Source organism: Schistocerca cancellata, chromosome 8, assembly GCF_023864275.1.
Source record: "Schistocerca cancellata isolate TAMUIC-IGC-003103 chromosome 8, iqSchCanc2.1, whole genome shotgun sequence".
Lineage (NCBI taxonomy): Eukaryota > Metazoa > Arthropoda > Insecta > Orthoptera > Acrididae > Schistocerca > Schistocerca cancellata.
In genome coordinates, this window is record NC_064633.1 from 353,591,102 (window position 1) to 353,608,057 (window position 16,956).

The following is a 16,956-nucleotide window of genomic DNA, read 5'->3' on the forward strand; positions in this document are numbered from 1 at the left end:
CATAATGTTTAGAATACACTGAGGGAAGGAATCTGCATCAAAACAAAATAATTAATTTAGAGTGATGAAATTACATGAATACACATGTCAAGATAAAACATTTAAGTCATTGACATTGCAATATCTTAGGTTGATATAAGAGCGATATAAGCCATTGCAAATGTGAAATTCTTGTACGTTAATAACTGGAGTAACCACCACAACGTTGAATGCAAGCAAGCAAACGTGCACGTTCAGGTTTGTGGGATTCCAAACCTGTAATATTTGGTCGATCAGCACATGGATAATTTATGCTGTTTGTTCATGGCGCTGAAGTTGTTGTTCAATTATGTCAAATGGTTCAAATGGCTCTGAGCACTATACGACTTAATTTCTGAGGTCATCAGTCGCCTAGAACTTAGAACTATTTAAACCTAACTAGCCTAAGGACATCACACACATTCATGCCCGAGGCAGGATTCGAACCAGCGACCGTAGCGGTCGCTCGGTTCCAGACTGTAGCTCCTAGAAACGCACGGCCACTCCGGCCGGCTGTTAGATTATGTCCCATATGATATTTCACATGTGCTTGGTTTGAAATAGATTTGGTGATCGAGCAGATCAGTGTAATTTGTCGACAGTCGGCAGAGCAGTTTGAGTTACTACAGCGGTATGTGGGCGAGATTATCTTGTTGGAAAACACCCACTGAAATGCTGTTCATGAACAGCAGCACAACAGGTTGAATCGCAAGTTTGAAATACAGATTTTCTGTCAGGATTCGTCGGATAGGCACGAGAGTGCTCCCACTTTTATATGAAATCGTGCCCACACCATAACTCCAGGATTAGGTCTAGTGTGCCTAGCACGCAGACACGTTCGGTGTACGCCATTAACTGGCCTCACTCTAACCAACACACGCATCATCGACACTGAGGCGAAACCAGTTTTCATCTGAAAACACAACAAGCGTCCACCCTGCCCTCCAGTGAGCTTTCGCTTGACGCAACTAAAGATACAAATGGTTGTAGTTTGTAGTCAGTGGAATGCACATTACATTGCGTCTGGCTCTTAGCTGTCCTTGAAGTAGCCGAATTGTAGCAGTTAGTTGTGTATGTGTCACTGTGACACCAGATGCTGCTCTAACTGTGCCAGACCCATACGCCGGCCGCTGTGACCGAGCGGTTATAGGCGCTTCAGTCCGGAACTGAGCTGCTGCTACGGTTGCAGGCTCGAATCCTGCCTCGGGCATGGATGTGTGTGATGTTCCTAGGTTGGGTTAGGTTTAAGTAGTTCTAAGTTCTAGGGGACTGATGACCTCAGATGTTAAGTCCCATAGTGCTCAGAGCCATTTGAACCAAAGTACGCTTTTAGTTTGCTTAGTATCTCCAAGTTCATGTGGCAAGAGAAAACCATTTATGCTCATTTTTCCTGGGCAACAGGTCAGGTGTTGAACTGCGGATGCGTGGACACATAGCGGTTAGTCAGTACTGACAGGTGTAATCCACTTAGTGGTACAGTTACGGGTGCACAGAAAACATGAGGTAGTAAATTATGAATCTTTGCGAGAAGACTGATGGAGGCAGAGAAGAAATAACTAATAGACAGCAGTGGGGACATATTAAGGTACCAATGATCACAGTATCTGCACTTATGGTAGCTCACACCCTGTACATATACCGAGTGAGCATTCATAACTAGCTACAGTATTCTGGAGTTTTGACTAAGTACGTGAAGTACATCGTAGTGGCATGTATTCTGCAGTGCTGTTACGTGCTAGAAGCGCGGACGCTTATGTGAAAGGGCACAAACCAACATGTTTCAAGACTCCCATTGGTTGCCTAAACGGCTGCCCTGTATCGAGGTGAAACCAATTTCTGCCTTTTGACTTGCTTGTAGTAGAGAAGCTCATAGTAGAGAACAGAGAGCCCCTGCCACAACTGACAACAGTCGGAAAAAGCACGTTAACGGAGGTCGTTGATTTCGGACATAATTTCCTAGGCATGAATCTTTGCATGATGCAGACCTTTAGAGTCAGAGTAAATTTCATCTAAGTGTTTAAGTGGTAGCAGTACCACTTATTAATCTTTCATCTTTCAATCTCATGTGAAATTAGTTCTGTACGCTGAGTTAGTGTCATTATTTCTAAATGTAATGGAGATTGTGCAACATTTGTACTCAGTAAAAAATAGGGTGACATCCTACTATAATTTGTGCACATGACCACTGCAGTGTGGTGTTGAATGTCGGCGTAAGTCTTTACAACAATCCTATTCTCATCAAATGTAAATGAATAGATGAAAGTAGCCAAAGCCATGCACTGCTTCTGTGGTAAGCGAGGAACATAGGTGAAAAATTAGAGGGGAGCGGAAAAGAGCCTGGAATGCGCTTCTACATATCCATCTGCAACGTCTGTGTGTATTGTTATTTGGGGAATAAATTACAACACTTCGTTATAATGCTGAGTGGGTAAAGAGATTGCAGTAAGGACTACTTCTTTTTTATTGTGGAATTACTGCACTCGGTTTTTGGACTCCACGCGGACAAGTGAGAGATTTTCTGCTTATTTAAATGTTCATCTACGTTTAGGCCGAGATCTATTAGTGTGTTTTATAGGGTAATGAGTACCTGAAGACTCATTCACTCCTTGCTACCTGAAATATTCATGGACAAGTGGGAGATTGATTTTCTTAAGAGTTAACAATTACCAAAGCATGTTGTGCACTGGTACAGGTATATCAATGAGATGCATGCTAAAAAGTTCCACTACACAACTCTACACTTTCTTGAAAATCCAGTGGAACATTAATATAAAGGACAGTATGGAGATAGAGGCTTCGACGATTGCTTTCCTAAACATCAACTTAGAGGTAGGAAAAAAAATTAAAATTTTCTGGAAAGACTAATTTACTGGCACATTCATCCCAACTTCCTTTGAACATCCAAACGTGTACAAACATTCGGCATTCCACCACATGATCCACAGTCTCCTTTCCGCCTCATGCCACACGGAGACTAAGACCAGGAAGTCAATACAGTAAAAACAATAGCCAGAAATAATGAATTCGAATCCGACATTATTGACAAAATACTCAGTAAAAATCTGAAGATCCAGGCTAGATCCCAACTGCAACCATTGAACATTGCTGATGGACTAAAATGAAGATGAAGTTGTCACTTTTTATAGGCAAGAGTTCAAATAAGATAAGCGACATTCTAAAGGCAAATGTTTGCATTGTGCTTTTCCACGTTCCGCAGACATGAGGTACATGTATCCTCAGAAGGTAGACAACTAGTCGTCATGAAAAATGAGATTTATGAGACCATCTGCCCCATTTCAAGTGTTAAATGCTGGTATAACCGCCAGAATGTTGAATGCAAACATGCAGGAGTGCATCCACTGTGTTGTACAGGTGCCGGATGTCAGTTTGTGGTATGGAATTCAATATACTTTGTATTTTGAGTGGACGGTTAATGCTGTTTGGGGATGAAGCTGGAGCTGTCGTCCGATGATGTCCACATGTCCCCGACTGGAAACAGATCTGGTGATCGAACCGGCCAAGACTATATATTGGCACTCTGTACAACACAGTTGCGTTACAAGATCAGTATGTGGGCAAGCGTTATCGGCTGGCCGGCCGGAGTGGTCGAGCGGCTCTAGGCTCTAGCTGTGTGGCTGGATTGAAGAGTTTTTAGCAAACAGAACACAGCATGTTGTTATCAACGGAGAGACGTCTACAGACGTTAAAGTAACCTCTGGCGTGCCACAGGGGAGTGTTATGGGACCATTGCTTTTCACAATATATATAAATGACCTAGTAGATAGTGTCGGAAGTTCCATGCGGCTTTTCGCGGATGATGCTGTAGTATACAGAGAAGTTGCAGCATTAGAAAATTGTAGCGAAATGCAGGAAGATCTGCAGCGGATAGGCACTTGGTGCAGGGAGTGGCAACTGACCCTTAACATAGACAAATGTAATGTATTGCGAATACATAGAAAGAAGGATCCTTTATTGTATGATTATATGATAGCGGAACAAACACTGGTAGCAGTTACTTCTGTAAAATATCTGGGAGTATGCGTGCGGAACGATTTGAAGTGGAATGATCATATAAAATTAATTGTTGGTAAGGCGGGTACCAGGTTGAGATTCATTGGGAGAGTCCTTAGAAAATGTAGTCCATCAACAAAGGAGGTGGCTTACAAAACACTCGTTCGACCTATACTTAAGTATTGCTCATCAGTGTGGGATCCGTACCAGATCGGGTTGACGGAGGAGATAGAGAAGATCCAAAGAAGAGCGGCGCGTTTCGTCACGGGGTTGTTTGGTAACCGTGATAGCGTTACGGAGATGTTTAACAAACTCAAGTGGCAGACTCTGCAAGAGAGGCGCTCTGCATCGCGGTGTAGCTTGCTCGCCAGGTTTCGAGAGGGTGCGTTTCTGGATGAGGTATCGAATATATTGCTTCCCCCTACTTATACCTCCCGAGGAGATCACGAATGTAAAATTAGAGAGATTAGAGCGCGCACAGAGGCTTTCAGACAGTCGTTCTTCCCGCGAACCGTACGCGACTGGAACAGGAAAGGGAGGTAATGACAGTGGCACGTAAAGTACCCTCCGCCAAACACCGTTGGGTGGCTTGCGGAGTATAAATGTAGATGTAGATGTAGATGTAGGCGCTACAGTCTGGAACCGCGTGACCGCTACGGTCGCAGGTTCGAATCCTGCCTCGGGCATTGATGTGTGTAATGTCCTTAGGTTAGTTAGGTTTAAGTAGTTCTAAGTTCTAGGGGACTGATTACCTCAGAAGTTAAGTCCCATAGTGCTCAGAGCCATTTGAACCATTTGAACGTTATCTGCTGGGAAACACACTCTGGAGTGGTGTTCACGAATGTCAACATAAGAGGTCGAGTCACCAGGCTGACGTATAGATTTGCAGTCAGGGTGCGTGGTTTAAACCACAACAGTACTCCCGCTGTCATACGAAATCGCATGCACACCTTTAACTCCAGGATTAGGTCTAGTGTGCCTAGGACGCAGGCAGATTGGGTGCAAGAACTCAACTGGCGTCCTCCTAATCAACACATGAACATCACTGGCACCGAGGGAGAACCAGATTTCTTCAGAAAACACAACGGACCTCTACCCTGCCCTCCAGTGAGCTCTCCCTTGACACCGCTGAAATTGCAAATGGCAGCGGTTTGGGGTCAGTGAAATGCATGTTAAAAGGCGTCTGGCTCGGAACTAACCGTTCCAACTACGGCTCAAATTGCTGCTGCAGATGCAGTACGACACGCCAGAGCCATTCGCCGAACTCACTGGTCTTCCCTTTTGGTATTGCCACGAGACCATCCAGAGCCCGGCCTTCTTGCGACCGCACATTCTCGTGGCCACCACTGGTAGCAGTTATGTACTGAGGCTATACTGTATTCCTGGCAAGTCTTTCTGCAACATCGCAGAAGAAACATCCAGCTTGTCAGCTCTATTACACGACCCCAGTGAGGCATTGATACTGGCGTCTTTGTCGTCTTAAAGACATTTTTAAATGCCATCAGCTCATACTTCCAATCTCCGAGGTAACAAACGCTCACGACCGATTCAGTTTGCATTTAAAACAAACCTGATTTACAGCCTCATAGAGGCTCTACCATGACCGCTCTTATGCAACTGTCCCAAAATGTCGGGAGGCATGTTGTAGAAACACGCCTACCGTTTTTCATTTATGTCGCCCATCTCCTTCTTGGTGCTGCGACTTTTTCCCGTCAGTGTACGAGAAGAACTTTGGTACCACCATTCACAAACAGATAACGCCACATATTCCTAATCCAACGCAGACGTGGCTCTATTCCATTGTATTTTATTCATGGATATTGTAAATGCTATCCTAATGAATCTTGTAATAGACGTACGTAGTTGTGTCTGAATCGTGAATAGAGATAAATTTAGTTAAGTGAAGCATGGATGAACTGCATGGTTCCTATCTTTGGGATCAGAAAGTAGGATTATAAGCCTAAACCTAAAAACGAGACTAAAGGAAACGAGTCTCAATTACTTACGCCCTGTAAGGTTGTTTATACCGTGCGGATGCAGGTGTGGTGAAGCGTAGGAGGTGAAGAGCAGGTAGCGGAGCTCCTCGAGTGTCGTACAGTTTATGGACAAGTGAAGCAGACTCCGACGGCCGCCTTGCGTCTGCAAAGCGAGCAGCGGGCCGCGGAGCAGTGGCGCCGCGGACGGTCGTATTTCGCGACGCGCCAAGGGCCCTCCGGGTGTGCCAGCGGCAGGGCGCCGGCCGCCACTCGCCGGCCCTCCAGGCGCTCAGTGGCCGCCGCCCACTCCAGCCGGCCGCGTGTTTCTGTCTCTGGAACACGAGTGCCCGTGCACGATGCCCGCTCCAGGGTCCTACACCGCGCAGCCGTAATTCGCGCGTCCACAGCTCCTACTGCTCCCACCCACCCCTTCCTCTCTCTCTCCACGCAGCCAGAGACCGCACCACTGTGCGTAGCAGCTAGTGACCAAAATATAGGGGAACGTTCCCAAAGAAGATTGTGTTATAACTGTAGCTTTCTTCTTTACTTAGGCGTAATATTGAATTCACGACACATAAGCAAAACAATCATCCAAATACACAGCACTCACTCATATAAAATATATATCAAAAGAAACTTAAATGGATTTGAAATGACAGCTGACCAGCTGCAAAATACAGCTTAATTAAAACTTGACCATTGTTTCGACAGCTTTAAAGCTGTCGTCTTCAGAAGGAATTGTACATATTAAAAAATATTACGACATTGTGTGTATAACACTTATGGTATCATAACAATAAACAAAATTACAGGAAATGTTTACATACAACTTAAGTGAAGCATTCGCAAGCAGAATCACGTATCCTTTCTTTCAGGAGTGCTAGTCGTGCATGGTTCGCAGGAGAGCTTCTGTAAAGTTTCGATGGTAGGAGACGATGCACTGGCATAAGTGAAGCTGTGATGCCGGGGCGTGAGTCGTGCTTGGGTAGCTCAGTAGCAGAGCACTAGCCTGCGAAAGGCAAAGGTCCCGAGTTCGAGTCTCGGTCCGGCACACAGTTTTAATCAGCCAGGAAGTTTCGTATCAGCTCACACTCCGCTGCAGAGTAAAAATCTGATTCTGGAAATATCCCCTAGGCTGTGGCTAAGCCATGTCTCCGCAATATCCTTTCTTTCAGGAGTGCTAGTTCTGCAAGGTTCGCAGGAGAGCTTCTGTAAAGTTTGGAAGGTAGGAGACGTCGTACTGGCATAAGTAAAGCTGTGATGACGGGGCGTGACTCGCGCTTGGTTAGCTCAGTGGTAGAACACTGCCTGCGAAAGGCAAAGGTCCCGAGTTCGAGTCTCGGTCCGGCACACAGTTTTAATCTGCCAGGAAGTTTCAGAATCACATATTATCTGTATCCAATGTGGGAGTCGTCGACTCTACGTAGTACATGTGCGTGTCATCCAATTAATCACCAGTGGCTTTGTCTCAAAACTTTCTACTCGTCCACGAGCTTACAAATTACCATTTTTTTCTGGCCGCTATCAATCTTGCCATAACGACACGGCTCTTTCTCGTAGTAACCCCCAAAACGAAATTAATGTAATAAAATCCAATGCTTCCAACAATGGATTTGAGCAAGATTTATTAGATCGCATTCTGGGCAACAAAATACCAAAAATTTTTCAACCCTACAAAGATAACGGTAAATTCATTTCCAATCCGTTGTGAGGTATCTGTCCTATATGATTCAGATATAAATTCAAAGTAATTTTTTCTACTAATAAGAACCTAAGGGATCATCTTAAGCATATTATCAGAATGCTGAAGATCCGTTCTCAGATTCAGACATTTACAAAATGATCTGCGTCTGTCCCTGTTAGTATATTGGATAAACTGGTACAGCAGGCAACGTGAAATATAAGGAACATATACTGGGAAATAAAAGTAATAATGTACACTATTCCACCTTTGCAGAACTTTTGTTTATTGCTAGTCATACTCCAAATGAGTCAGAGGATACCATAAACTTATATAAAGAAATGAAAGGAGGTACATTAGCTTTAAGAGAAGAGCTCGAAAGTTTCACACCATTATAGATAAACAATGGCTACCTTATTAATGATGAGCTTCAGTATCCAAATAGACATTTGCTGGAAGGCTATAAGCCACTACTTCTGAGCCAAGTTTACCACTCGGTCCTTGCCTCCACGTGGTGCTGGTTTTCCTCAAATTCTATGTTCAATGTGAATAAGCGTTTTAATTTATTATTTTTCAATGTACACTTACTTTTTTCCCCTGCACCCACATACTTAAAATTTCTGTTCAAAATGCGCCATCCCCTACACCTACGTGTTAAAGGTCGCCTTTCCTGGAGGTTAGAGCCCCCCCCCCCCCCCCAAGTCTAAGTGTGGTCTCCGTACATCCGTATTTTTAATTTCGACAGTCTCATCTCACTTATGTTCCTCTTGCTTCTATATCCATCTGTCTCTCTCTCTCTCTCTCTCTCTCTCTCTCTCTCTCTCTCTCTCTCTCTCTTTTACTACAATTGAGCATACTCTCACTGACCAGCAATATCTACTGTCTGGTTGCCTCCCATTGTTATTGTCTCCATTCATCTCTCTTTCTCTTTTACTGCCACTGTCTCTCCCGCACCATCACTGTCACCTTATTCTTTCTCTCCCATTAGCTCTGTCTCCTCTCTCTTCCACCGTTACTATCTCTCTGCTATTCTCTTTCAACAGAAAAAGGACAAGTATGTTCGAATTCGAAAACTTTTGGTGAGGAAGGCGCAATGAGGACTGAGGCAACTAGCTCCCCTCTTTTCTGTCGGCTTTCTAAAGAAGAACATATTAACTTCTTTGGTGCTCCGTTAGGAGCGTCTTCCACTGATTAACTTCTTTTTCCTGCCAGTGCAGGATGTGCTGTTATGTAAAACGAATCTGTATGTCTGTAAAGTTTTGACAATTAATTTATATACTTCAGCACGTTTACATACTTCGACACAAATAAATAACAAATAAGTACGCATAATATAAGGTTAATACAAAATTGTTTGCTTTACATTTTTTCTGGGTATTTGGCTCGTCGATCTTAATTCATCGAAAACTCCGCACTTATGATCTATGCCTTAAAAGAGTAAAAATGTTATTAGAAATATTTTACTGAATCCTCGGTGTTCCCAGTTTTTACACAATTTTTGACAGTAACTCAGTTAACTTTAAATTATCTCTTTCTAACCCTTTTTTTTGTCACTGCAGTGTCACTGCAAGCATATTTTTATATGCGTGAGGTACCAATTGTACAAACACAACGGTTCATAACGGTTTATTGGCGGAAAATACTGACTAAAACTATAGTTTGCTAACTTCAGAACCTTGCGATGATCCTAGAGACCTTGTCATCTCTTCACTAAATGAGTTTAAAGTACATTTGCTATTCAGATCGGATATTACGTGTATATCTTAAGTGCATTAAGTACGGTAACTTTGAGCCTCTGAATCTCGAAAACGGATAATGAAATCAAAAAACAGCGTGATACGAATATATAGCAAAAATTTCAAGGAATTCCATAAACAGAAATTGTATTTCGGGGTTCTCTCAGAAACCTTCCATCAGTAGATGGTCCTTATCAAAGTCGGCCGAGATCGATCCTAGATCTCATCTAACGCAATAGGAACTGTGTAATGTTTAAAATTTGATCCTGTACTTAAGGAAAGCTGTAATATAGTCGTTCTTCCGATAGGTATGGAAATCATCACTAGGCCAAGGGCTATCCGAACACTTGACCCCGTATCTCCGTGACCAACAGAACAGATATATGACCCCATGAGAGTGTCAGTTCGTATAGATTACCAATCACAACAGCAAGTGACGAAAACTTCCTAATTTTACGAATGAATACCAAGCACTAGTAGGGGAATTGCTTCGAGAATATTTGATAAAGCTATTTATCTCTTCCTCCTCCAATTCACTTTTTCACCTGCCCAGTGTCATCCTACACCTTCGCCTGCATCGTGCATCTGTACCCCCCTCCTCACTTCCTGTGTCGTTGTCTTTCTCCCCTTCTTCTCTGACCATCTCCTTTTCTCCCCTCTCTGTACATGTGCTGCTCCTCCTATCTCTGTTCGTCACCTGCTTGGTCTCCTCTCTGTCCACTTCCTCTGCCCCCTCTATTTTTCTTCTCCTCCACACTCTGTCCATCTACTCCTCCCATATGCCTCTGGCCATCCCCTTCTCCGTCATCTCTGTTCACCTCCTCCCCCTCTCTGTACATTTCCCTCGTCCTATCCCTTTATCTGTCCATGGCCCCCCTCCCCTCTAAAGGTCCAGCTACTTCCCCCCCTCTCTGCTCAGTTGTTCCCATCCGCAGGTGTAGACTCTGCAAGGTATACCAATACTTCCCACACAACTCGTCTGTCCCCCTTTTACCTCGTTCTCCCTGCTCTCTCTCCATCTTAACCTTCCCACTCTTTCACAGTCCATCTCCCCCTCATACCTCTCTGGTGAGCGATGCCAATCTGCATGTATAGTGCCATCAAGGCATGCCCACCCACACAATATGCCTATTGTGGAGGGCAGTCTACGTGACAGGGGTGAAAACAATTATTTTCCCAAATATCCGCTCCTATAGGAATTAGCTGGTTCTATCCCCCCACAGCGCTTATTCTCATGTAGCAGGTAGTATACGTATCAGATTTGGTACTATGCTCTTCACTGTTCGTTCGCCGCACATGTGTTCAACACATAGGAAATTCGCAATTTTGTGCCAGTGATGTGTTGGACCGAAATGCGGTTGGCATTCCTGCACACGCCTGTGTTTAATGTGTAACTATCGGAAGTTCCACTGTTTTATGTCTGTTAGTTATTGTTCAGTGCTGTTTTGAGTAGAACGCTGTGTCGCACAGTCTGAGAATTTCGAGATGGCAGAGTTAGAGGAGCAACGCGTCTGCATTAAATTTTGTGTGAAAGTCAAGAAAACTTTTACAGTGACGCAGCAAATGATGCACGAAGCCTAAGGTAAAGAGTGTTTAAGCCATATTTGGTGTTTCGAAGGGTTTACACGGTTTAAAAATGGACGGACGGAAGTTAAAGACGACCCTCATTCAGGACGCCTTTGGACGTCTATTGATGGAGCTCATGCCAGGAACTTCAACGAAATTGTGCGTGAAAATCGAAGACTGACTGTCCGAGGGACTGCAGAATAATGTAAGATTTCAGCTGGATCATATGCTGAAAACCTGACACACGATCTTGGAATACATCGTATTGCCGCCAAGTTCGTCCCACAACACAGAAAGACCTTCGCCTCTCAATCTGTGAAGAGCTTTTGGAGCTCGCAGATGAGAACGAGATGTTCCCTAAAATGATCATAGCTGATGATGGGACGTGGGCCTACTGTTACTCTTGAGGCCAAGGTTCAGTCTTGACAATGGAGAGGTCATATTTCAAAGCTACTCCGATAGTTTTCTTTGACTTTGAAGGGTTAGTTCATCATGAATTCATGCGACAGGGACAAACCGTTAATCGATGGTCCTTTCGGGGCGCCTGCGAGGAAATGTGGTAAAGAAACAGCCTGAGATGTGTCGAGATAATTCATTGCTCTTGCATCACGCACGTTCGTCCCTATTTGTGAGTGACTATAGCACAAAAAACGAAATCACTGTGCTGCCTCATCCTCTGTACTTTCCAGACCTGCCCCTTGTGGACATTTTTTAATTTCCAAAGTTAAAAACCCCGTTGACAGCATGAAGATTTGCACGCTAGGCAAGATAAAAAAATTCACGGATGGCGCTTCGCGCCTTCCAGCAACAGGCGTACCAAGACTGTTTCCGCAAGTGGAAACGGCGTTAAGAACGGTTTGTCAGTTGTGGAGCAGATTATTTCGAAGGAGACGATGCATAACAAGTAAAGGGTAATTGCAGAAAAAGGTTTGTGCACAAATTTCCGGAATTTTTTGAACAGACCTCATATTGCACACACCTTCTCTTCCTGCCTCACTGTGATCATCTCTTCTTGCCTCTGCCCCTCTGTGCATCTCATCTTCCCAAATCTATTTGTGTATCTCTTCCTCCACACTTTGTCTTCATCTGTTCCTAATCCCTCCATTTGTTCACTTCCTCTACTCCCTCTCTCCAAACATACCTTCCTCCCTCTCCCCCTGTACATATCCTCTTCCCACTATCTCTGTTCATCTCCTTCTCCCCCTCTTCCTACTCCACCTGCCCACTACTCCACTACACTTTCTAGCTGCCTCCATCATCTTCCCCTACCCCTCCCTGACCTTCTTCTGCTCACCCTCTCTCTGTCCATCACTTCTCAGCCCTCTATTGACATTCTCTGCTTCCCATTGTGTTCACCTCCTTCTCCTACACACTCTCTGTCCATGTCTTCCTTCACCACTTTCCATCTTCTCTTTCCTCTCAGTCTCTCCACGTCTTCGCTCCCTTCCATCCCTGTACCATCCTGCCCAACTCTCTCTTGCCAATCCGTCTCGCCCCCTGTTTTCCTGCCCACCTACTCCTGCCTTCTTTCTCTGTCTCTCCCCTACTTTATCCATCTCAACTTTCTCTCAGCCAAGCTCATTTGCAAGTGTAATCACCGGAAAGCAGGTCGATATAGCAGGCCGTTAATAATCCTACAAAATGCCTGCCATGCAAGACAGCCTACATGTTGGGGGTTAAGAACTGTTTCTTACTCTTGACATGTAGTTTGCCCTCCAGAATAGTTTGACAAGGCACGTCAAAGTTATTCACGCACAACTCGCCCTTCATAGAGGGCAGATTAAATGGCAGGGGGTTGAAAAAACACATTTTTCCCATATATCTGCTTCTTCTAGACGCTGGACGTTATAAACCTCACAGTGCTGATATGAAGTTTGTTGTTTGTGTGGCAAATTTAGCTGAAATAGATCCAGGCGTTTAGGGAAGGGCTTCCTGACACACAAATTTATCTGTAGGACAACAAACTTCGTATGAATGTCACTTCATACAATGCTTCTAATAGTTAGCCTTAAAACACTTCTATGATAAATACTTTTCAGAGACAGTGATTCTCTGCTGGCTACCGATTTGCCCATTTATTTAGATGTGTGCTGCATTTTGTAAAGTTTTGGGTTTGCTTTCCAGATCAGCTATGATGAGAAACAAAGCATTTCAAGTGGACTGTCGCGTAATACGCAGTTTATAGACACTGAAACTCGCTTTTTACGAAACGGTTTACAATACCCGTATGCGTAACAATTTTTCTGATACAATATTTTCATTTCCATTCACTTGTATTGGAATTTTCAGTATTAGCAACCTGTGTTCCAGTTTTAATGTTGAAACAGTCTGACATTTCAGGTGCAAAAATCTTGGGATCTGATTTTAGTGAAAGTCTTATAACCGATAAGAACTGAATCCCCCTCCCAGAGAAAAAAACTATCTACACCCTCGGATATGGTCAGTGGTCCACTTATGGGTGCTCAGACGAGTTTTTGTTTCCATTTTATGCACAATATTTCTAGGACCGACGCAGTCGCCTTCTTCAGGTGCTGCGAATTGTGCTGTGATGTGCTGTCTATGCCTGTTTGCAGTCCAGCCAACGAGCACACATCACAGCATAACGTGCAGCACCTAAGAAGACGACTGCGTCGGTCCTAGAAATATTGTGCATAAAACGGAAACAACAACTCTGCTGAACACGTGGAAGTAGAACATTGATCAACTACGCAGAGAAAAACGTGAGTAATGGGGTAAGTGTGATAGTCCTGTTTAGACTCTGTTTGTAAATGGAGAAATTCTATTTATATTGATTTCGATTTTGAGGGGGGTGTGGTATAATACCGGAATTCGCCTTACTCTCCTCGGTCAGTAGGTTTCATTCTTTTCTTTTTTCAGAATTTCGTACTTGGCTTGTTGGCTTTTCTACGCGAACTGGATGAAGTTCCTGGCTGGTCTCGTTTGTAGTTCTATTAAGATGAGCTCATTGTCTGTTTTCTTTGTGCATTGGGCAATCGTATGTGGTGAGTAACAGTACTGAAATCTTAGAAAATTGAAACTTATGACCTTTAAGTGTGCCTTCCGTCACTGTATTGGTGCTTAATCTGTAGACTCCAATTTTACTAGCAACCCAACGAGTCGTCAATTTAAGCTTTGGTTATTTCGTATGTGACACTGTGTACTAGATCTAGTAGCAGTTCTTAGGATTCGTATGAGGCTCCTGTACTAGATTTAGTAGCTTTTCTTCGGATTCTTCTACCTGTGCTGTGCTGAACAATCTTTTTGCTTCCTACTGATTTGCCAACCAGACAGATGAGATGTATTCGAGGGTTAGTGTAATGAAGGTCTTACATCTGATTTTTTTCACCGTGTACAAACTGTAGGGATTGATCAAGGAGAGAATATGGAACAAAAAAGCTCTAATGAACTTACGTCCGGAAACGCATGGTTTGCATGCTGCAGAAAATTTATTCAATCATACATTGTTACAGAGACTGCCGTCTAATACACGCTAATCATGTTACAGTATGTTTAGAATGGTTTCCATGTGCCTTAACGTATGCGTGAACACACCACAACATGTTCTGTCTCACACGTTCACCTCGGCAAGGTTGCATCCGAACGGTGTCAAAGCCAACATGAATACGCTGCTCCAGTGTCTCCAAATCTGAAATGAACTCTGCATGCACGATAGTTGTGAGATGGCCCTATAGCCAGAAATCGCACGGGTTGAGATCCGGTGAACGAGCAGGCCAGGCAACTGTACCCCTACGTCCGATCCATCGACCAGGGAAGATACGATTGAGATGCGTTCTGACGTTAACGGCGACTTGGACTAGAGTACCATCTTGTAACTTCCACGTAACCATCGAATCCTTCCAGCAGGGGAGACATTGTCACCCACAAGGAACGCCAATAGTTCCGGACTGTTAGGCGACACCGATGATTCGCTGTCACTGTTTCATAGGGGTTCAGCATACTATCTCACAGATGATTCTTACGGAAGTTGAAGATACCATTCCACATAAAGGTGGCCTCATCTGTGAGTAGGGTCAGCCTCCGTAGCGTAGAGGTAGCGTTACCTCCTACTACGCAGGGACCTGGGTTCGATTCCCGGCAGAGGACTGGGTGTTGTGTGTCCTTCATCATCATTGACTCGGAAGTCGCCGACGTGGCGTCATATATAAAAGCAAAGAACTTCAATATAAAAACAAAGGACTTCAATACGGCGGCCGAACTTCCCCGAATAAGGCCTCCCGGCCAACAATGCCATACGATCAAAAAAATGGCTCTGAGCACTATGGGACTTAACATCTTAGGTCATCAGTCCCCTAGAACTTAGAACTACTTAAACCTAACTAACCTAAGGACATCACACACATCCATGCCCGAGGCAGGATTCCAACCTGCGACCGTAGCATTTCCATTTTATCCGTGAGTAGGATGGACGACACAAATCCCGGAATCGTGATTACCTGATGAAGAAGGCTGTGACAAAACCGCTCCCGATGCGATTAGCCTGTCGCTGGTAAACTCTGTACAGGCTGTAAGTGATTAGGGTAGTAATAATTGTCATGGAGAATGTTCCACGCGGTCGTCTGGCTTACCTTGCACTGGAGGGCCAGCTGCTTGACACGGCGGTCGCCTTTCACAGTGCCAATCACATTTTACTGGTGTTTCAACATTTCGGGTACGTCCTTCATGATTTCCTGCTTCCTGAAACGATCCTGTCTCAGACAAACGGCGAAACACTGTTGCAAACATTGAATGTTGTGGCTGTTATCGGTGGGTGTAGGTCTATTGATACAATCTTTCTGCCTGCCGCCCCTTGCCATTTCCGTTTCCGTAAGTAAACACATTGTCGGCAAGCTCTCGATTCGAATACCGAACCACTGTGTATAACGGTGTTTCACATCCACTACAAGGTGAGTCAGCAAGAGAAGTGAATCGGACACAACATTACCAATTACTTTGCCAGGAGAGGGCGTTAGGGCATGACCTAAGAGGTACATTACCACCTTCTAGGAGGAAACCTCGCATACTGTAATTGTAGCTGCATGGTACAGCGCCTATTACACAGCAATCTCTGCAACAAAGTATGATTCAATAATTGATCCACAGCACGGAAACCACGCATTTCCAGACACGAGTTCATTAGACCTTTCTTGTTCCGTGTCCTGTCATCAATCAATCCATACGCGTTGGAAAAATCACTCTCTATAAACTAACATTTCGTTTGAAGGTTTGTTAATGCATTCTTTAGTTAGTCTAAAAGATCGACTCGTCACCTTACGTTTGGTATGACATCGTCTCTGTGAGGTTTCCACAATAGTGTAGTAGCGGATAACAGTCAAAGATATTTCCCTTTCGTGTCCACGGCAGTAAGTTTACGTATTCCGGTGTTTGCTTTTTTATTTCTTGTACAGTCTTTGCGTTTGTAAATAACGGGTCATCCATTAATTACGTGAGCTCAAAATGGTGGGGGAGGGTACCGATAAAATGTCATTAAATCTCATTTAAAGAGGGAGAGGGAAATAATGAAAATCCCACATCAGTTTTTTAACTCAGAGACTATACATTATTAAAACGGACGATATTAAAGTGCACACCAATCTTTTTGGTGTCTCTGAAGTGGGTTTACACATTTACATGCCCAGGATTCGCTGATTTTAAACAAGTACCGCACAACTGTCAGATATCATTCGGGTGTTCTCTGCTGCTCCGGCCGAAATCATTGCGTGGTCGTGACTGAGTCATATTCTGCAGCGCTCGTAAATCAGATGTGTTCAACATGAATTTTTATCAAATCTCGTACAATGCCTACATTAAGCGGCATGTCGACAAGTCTAAACACATGTGCGAGCAAGAAGTTAATCGCTCGTGGAAGGAAGCTAAACTGAAGTTCACCGACAAGAATTCTCTAACAAACACATAAATCAAGAGACTGGAAAGCTAAGTAATCATAAGGTTCAAAGGAAAGGACAAGCAA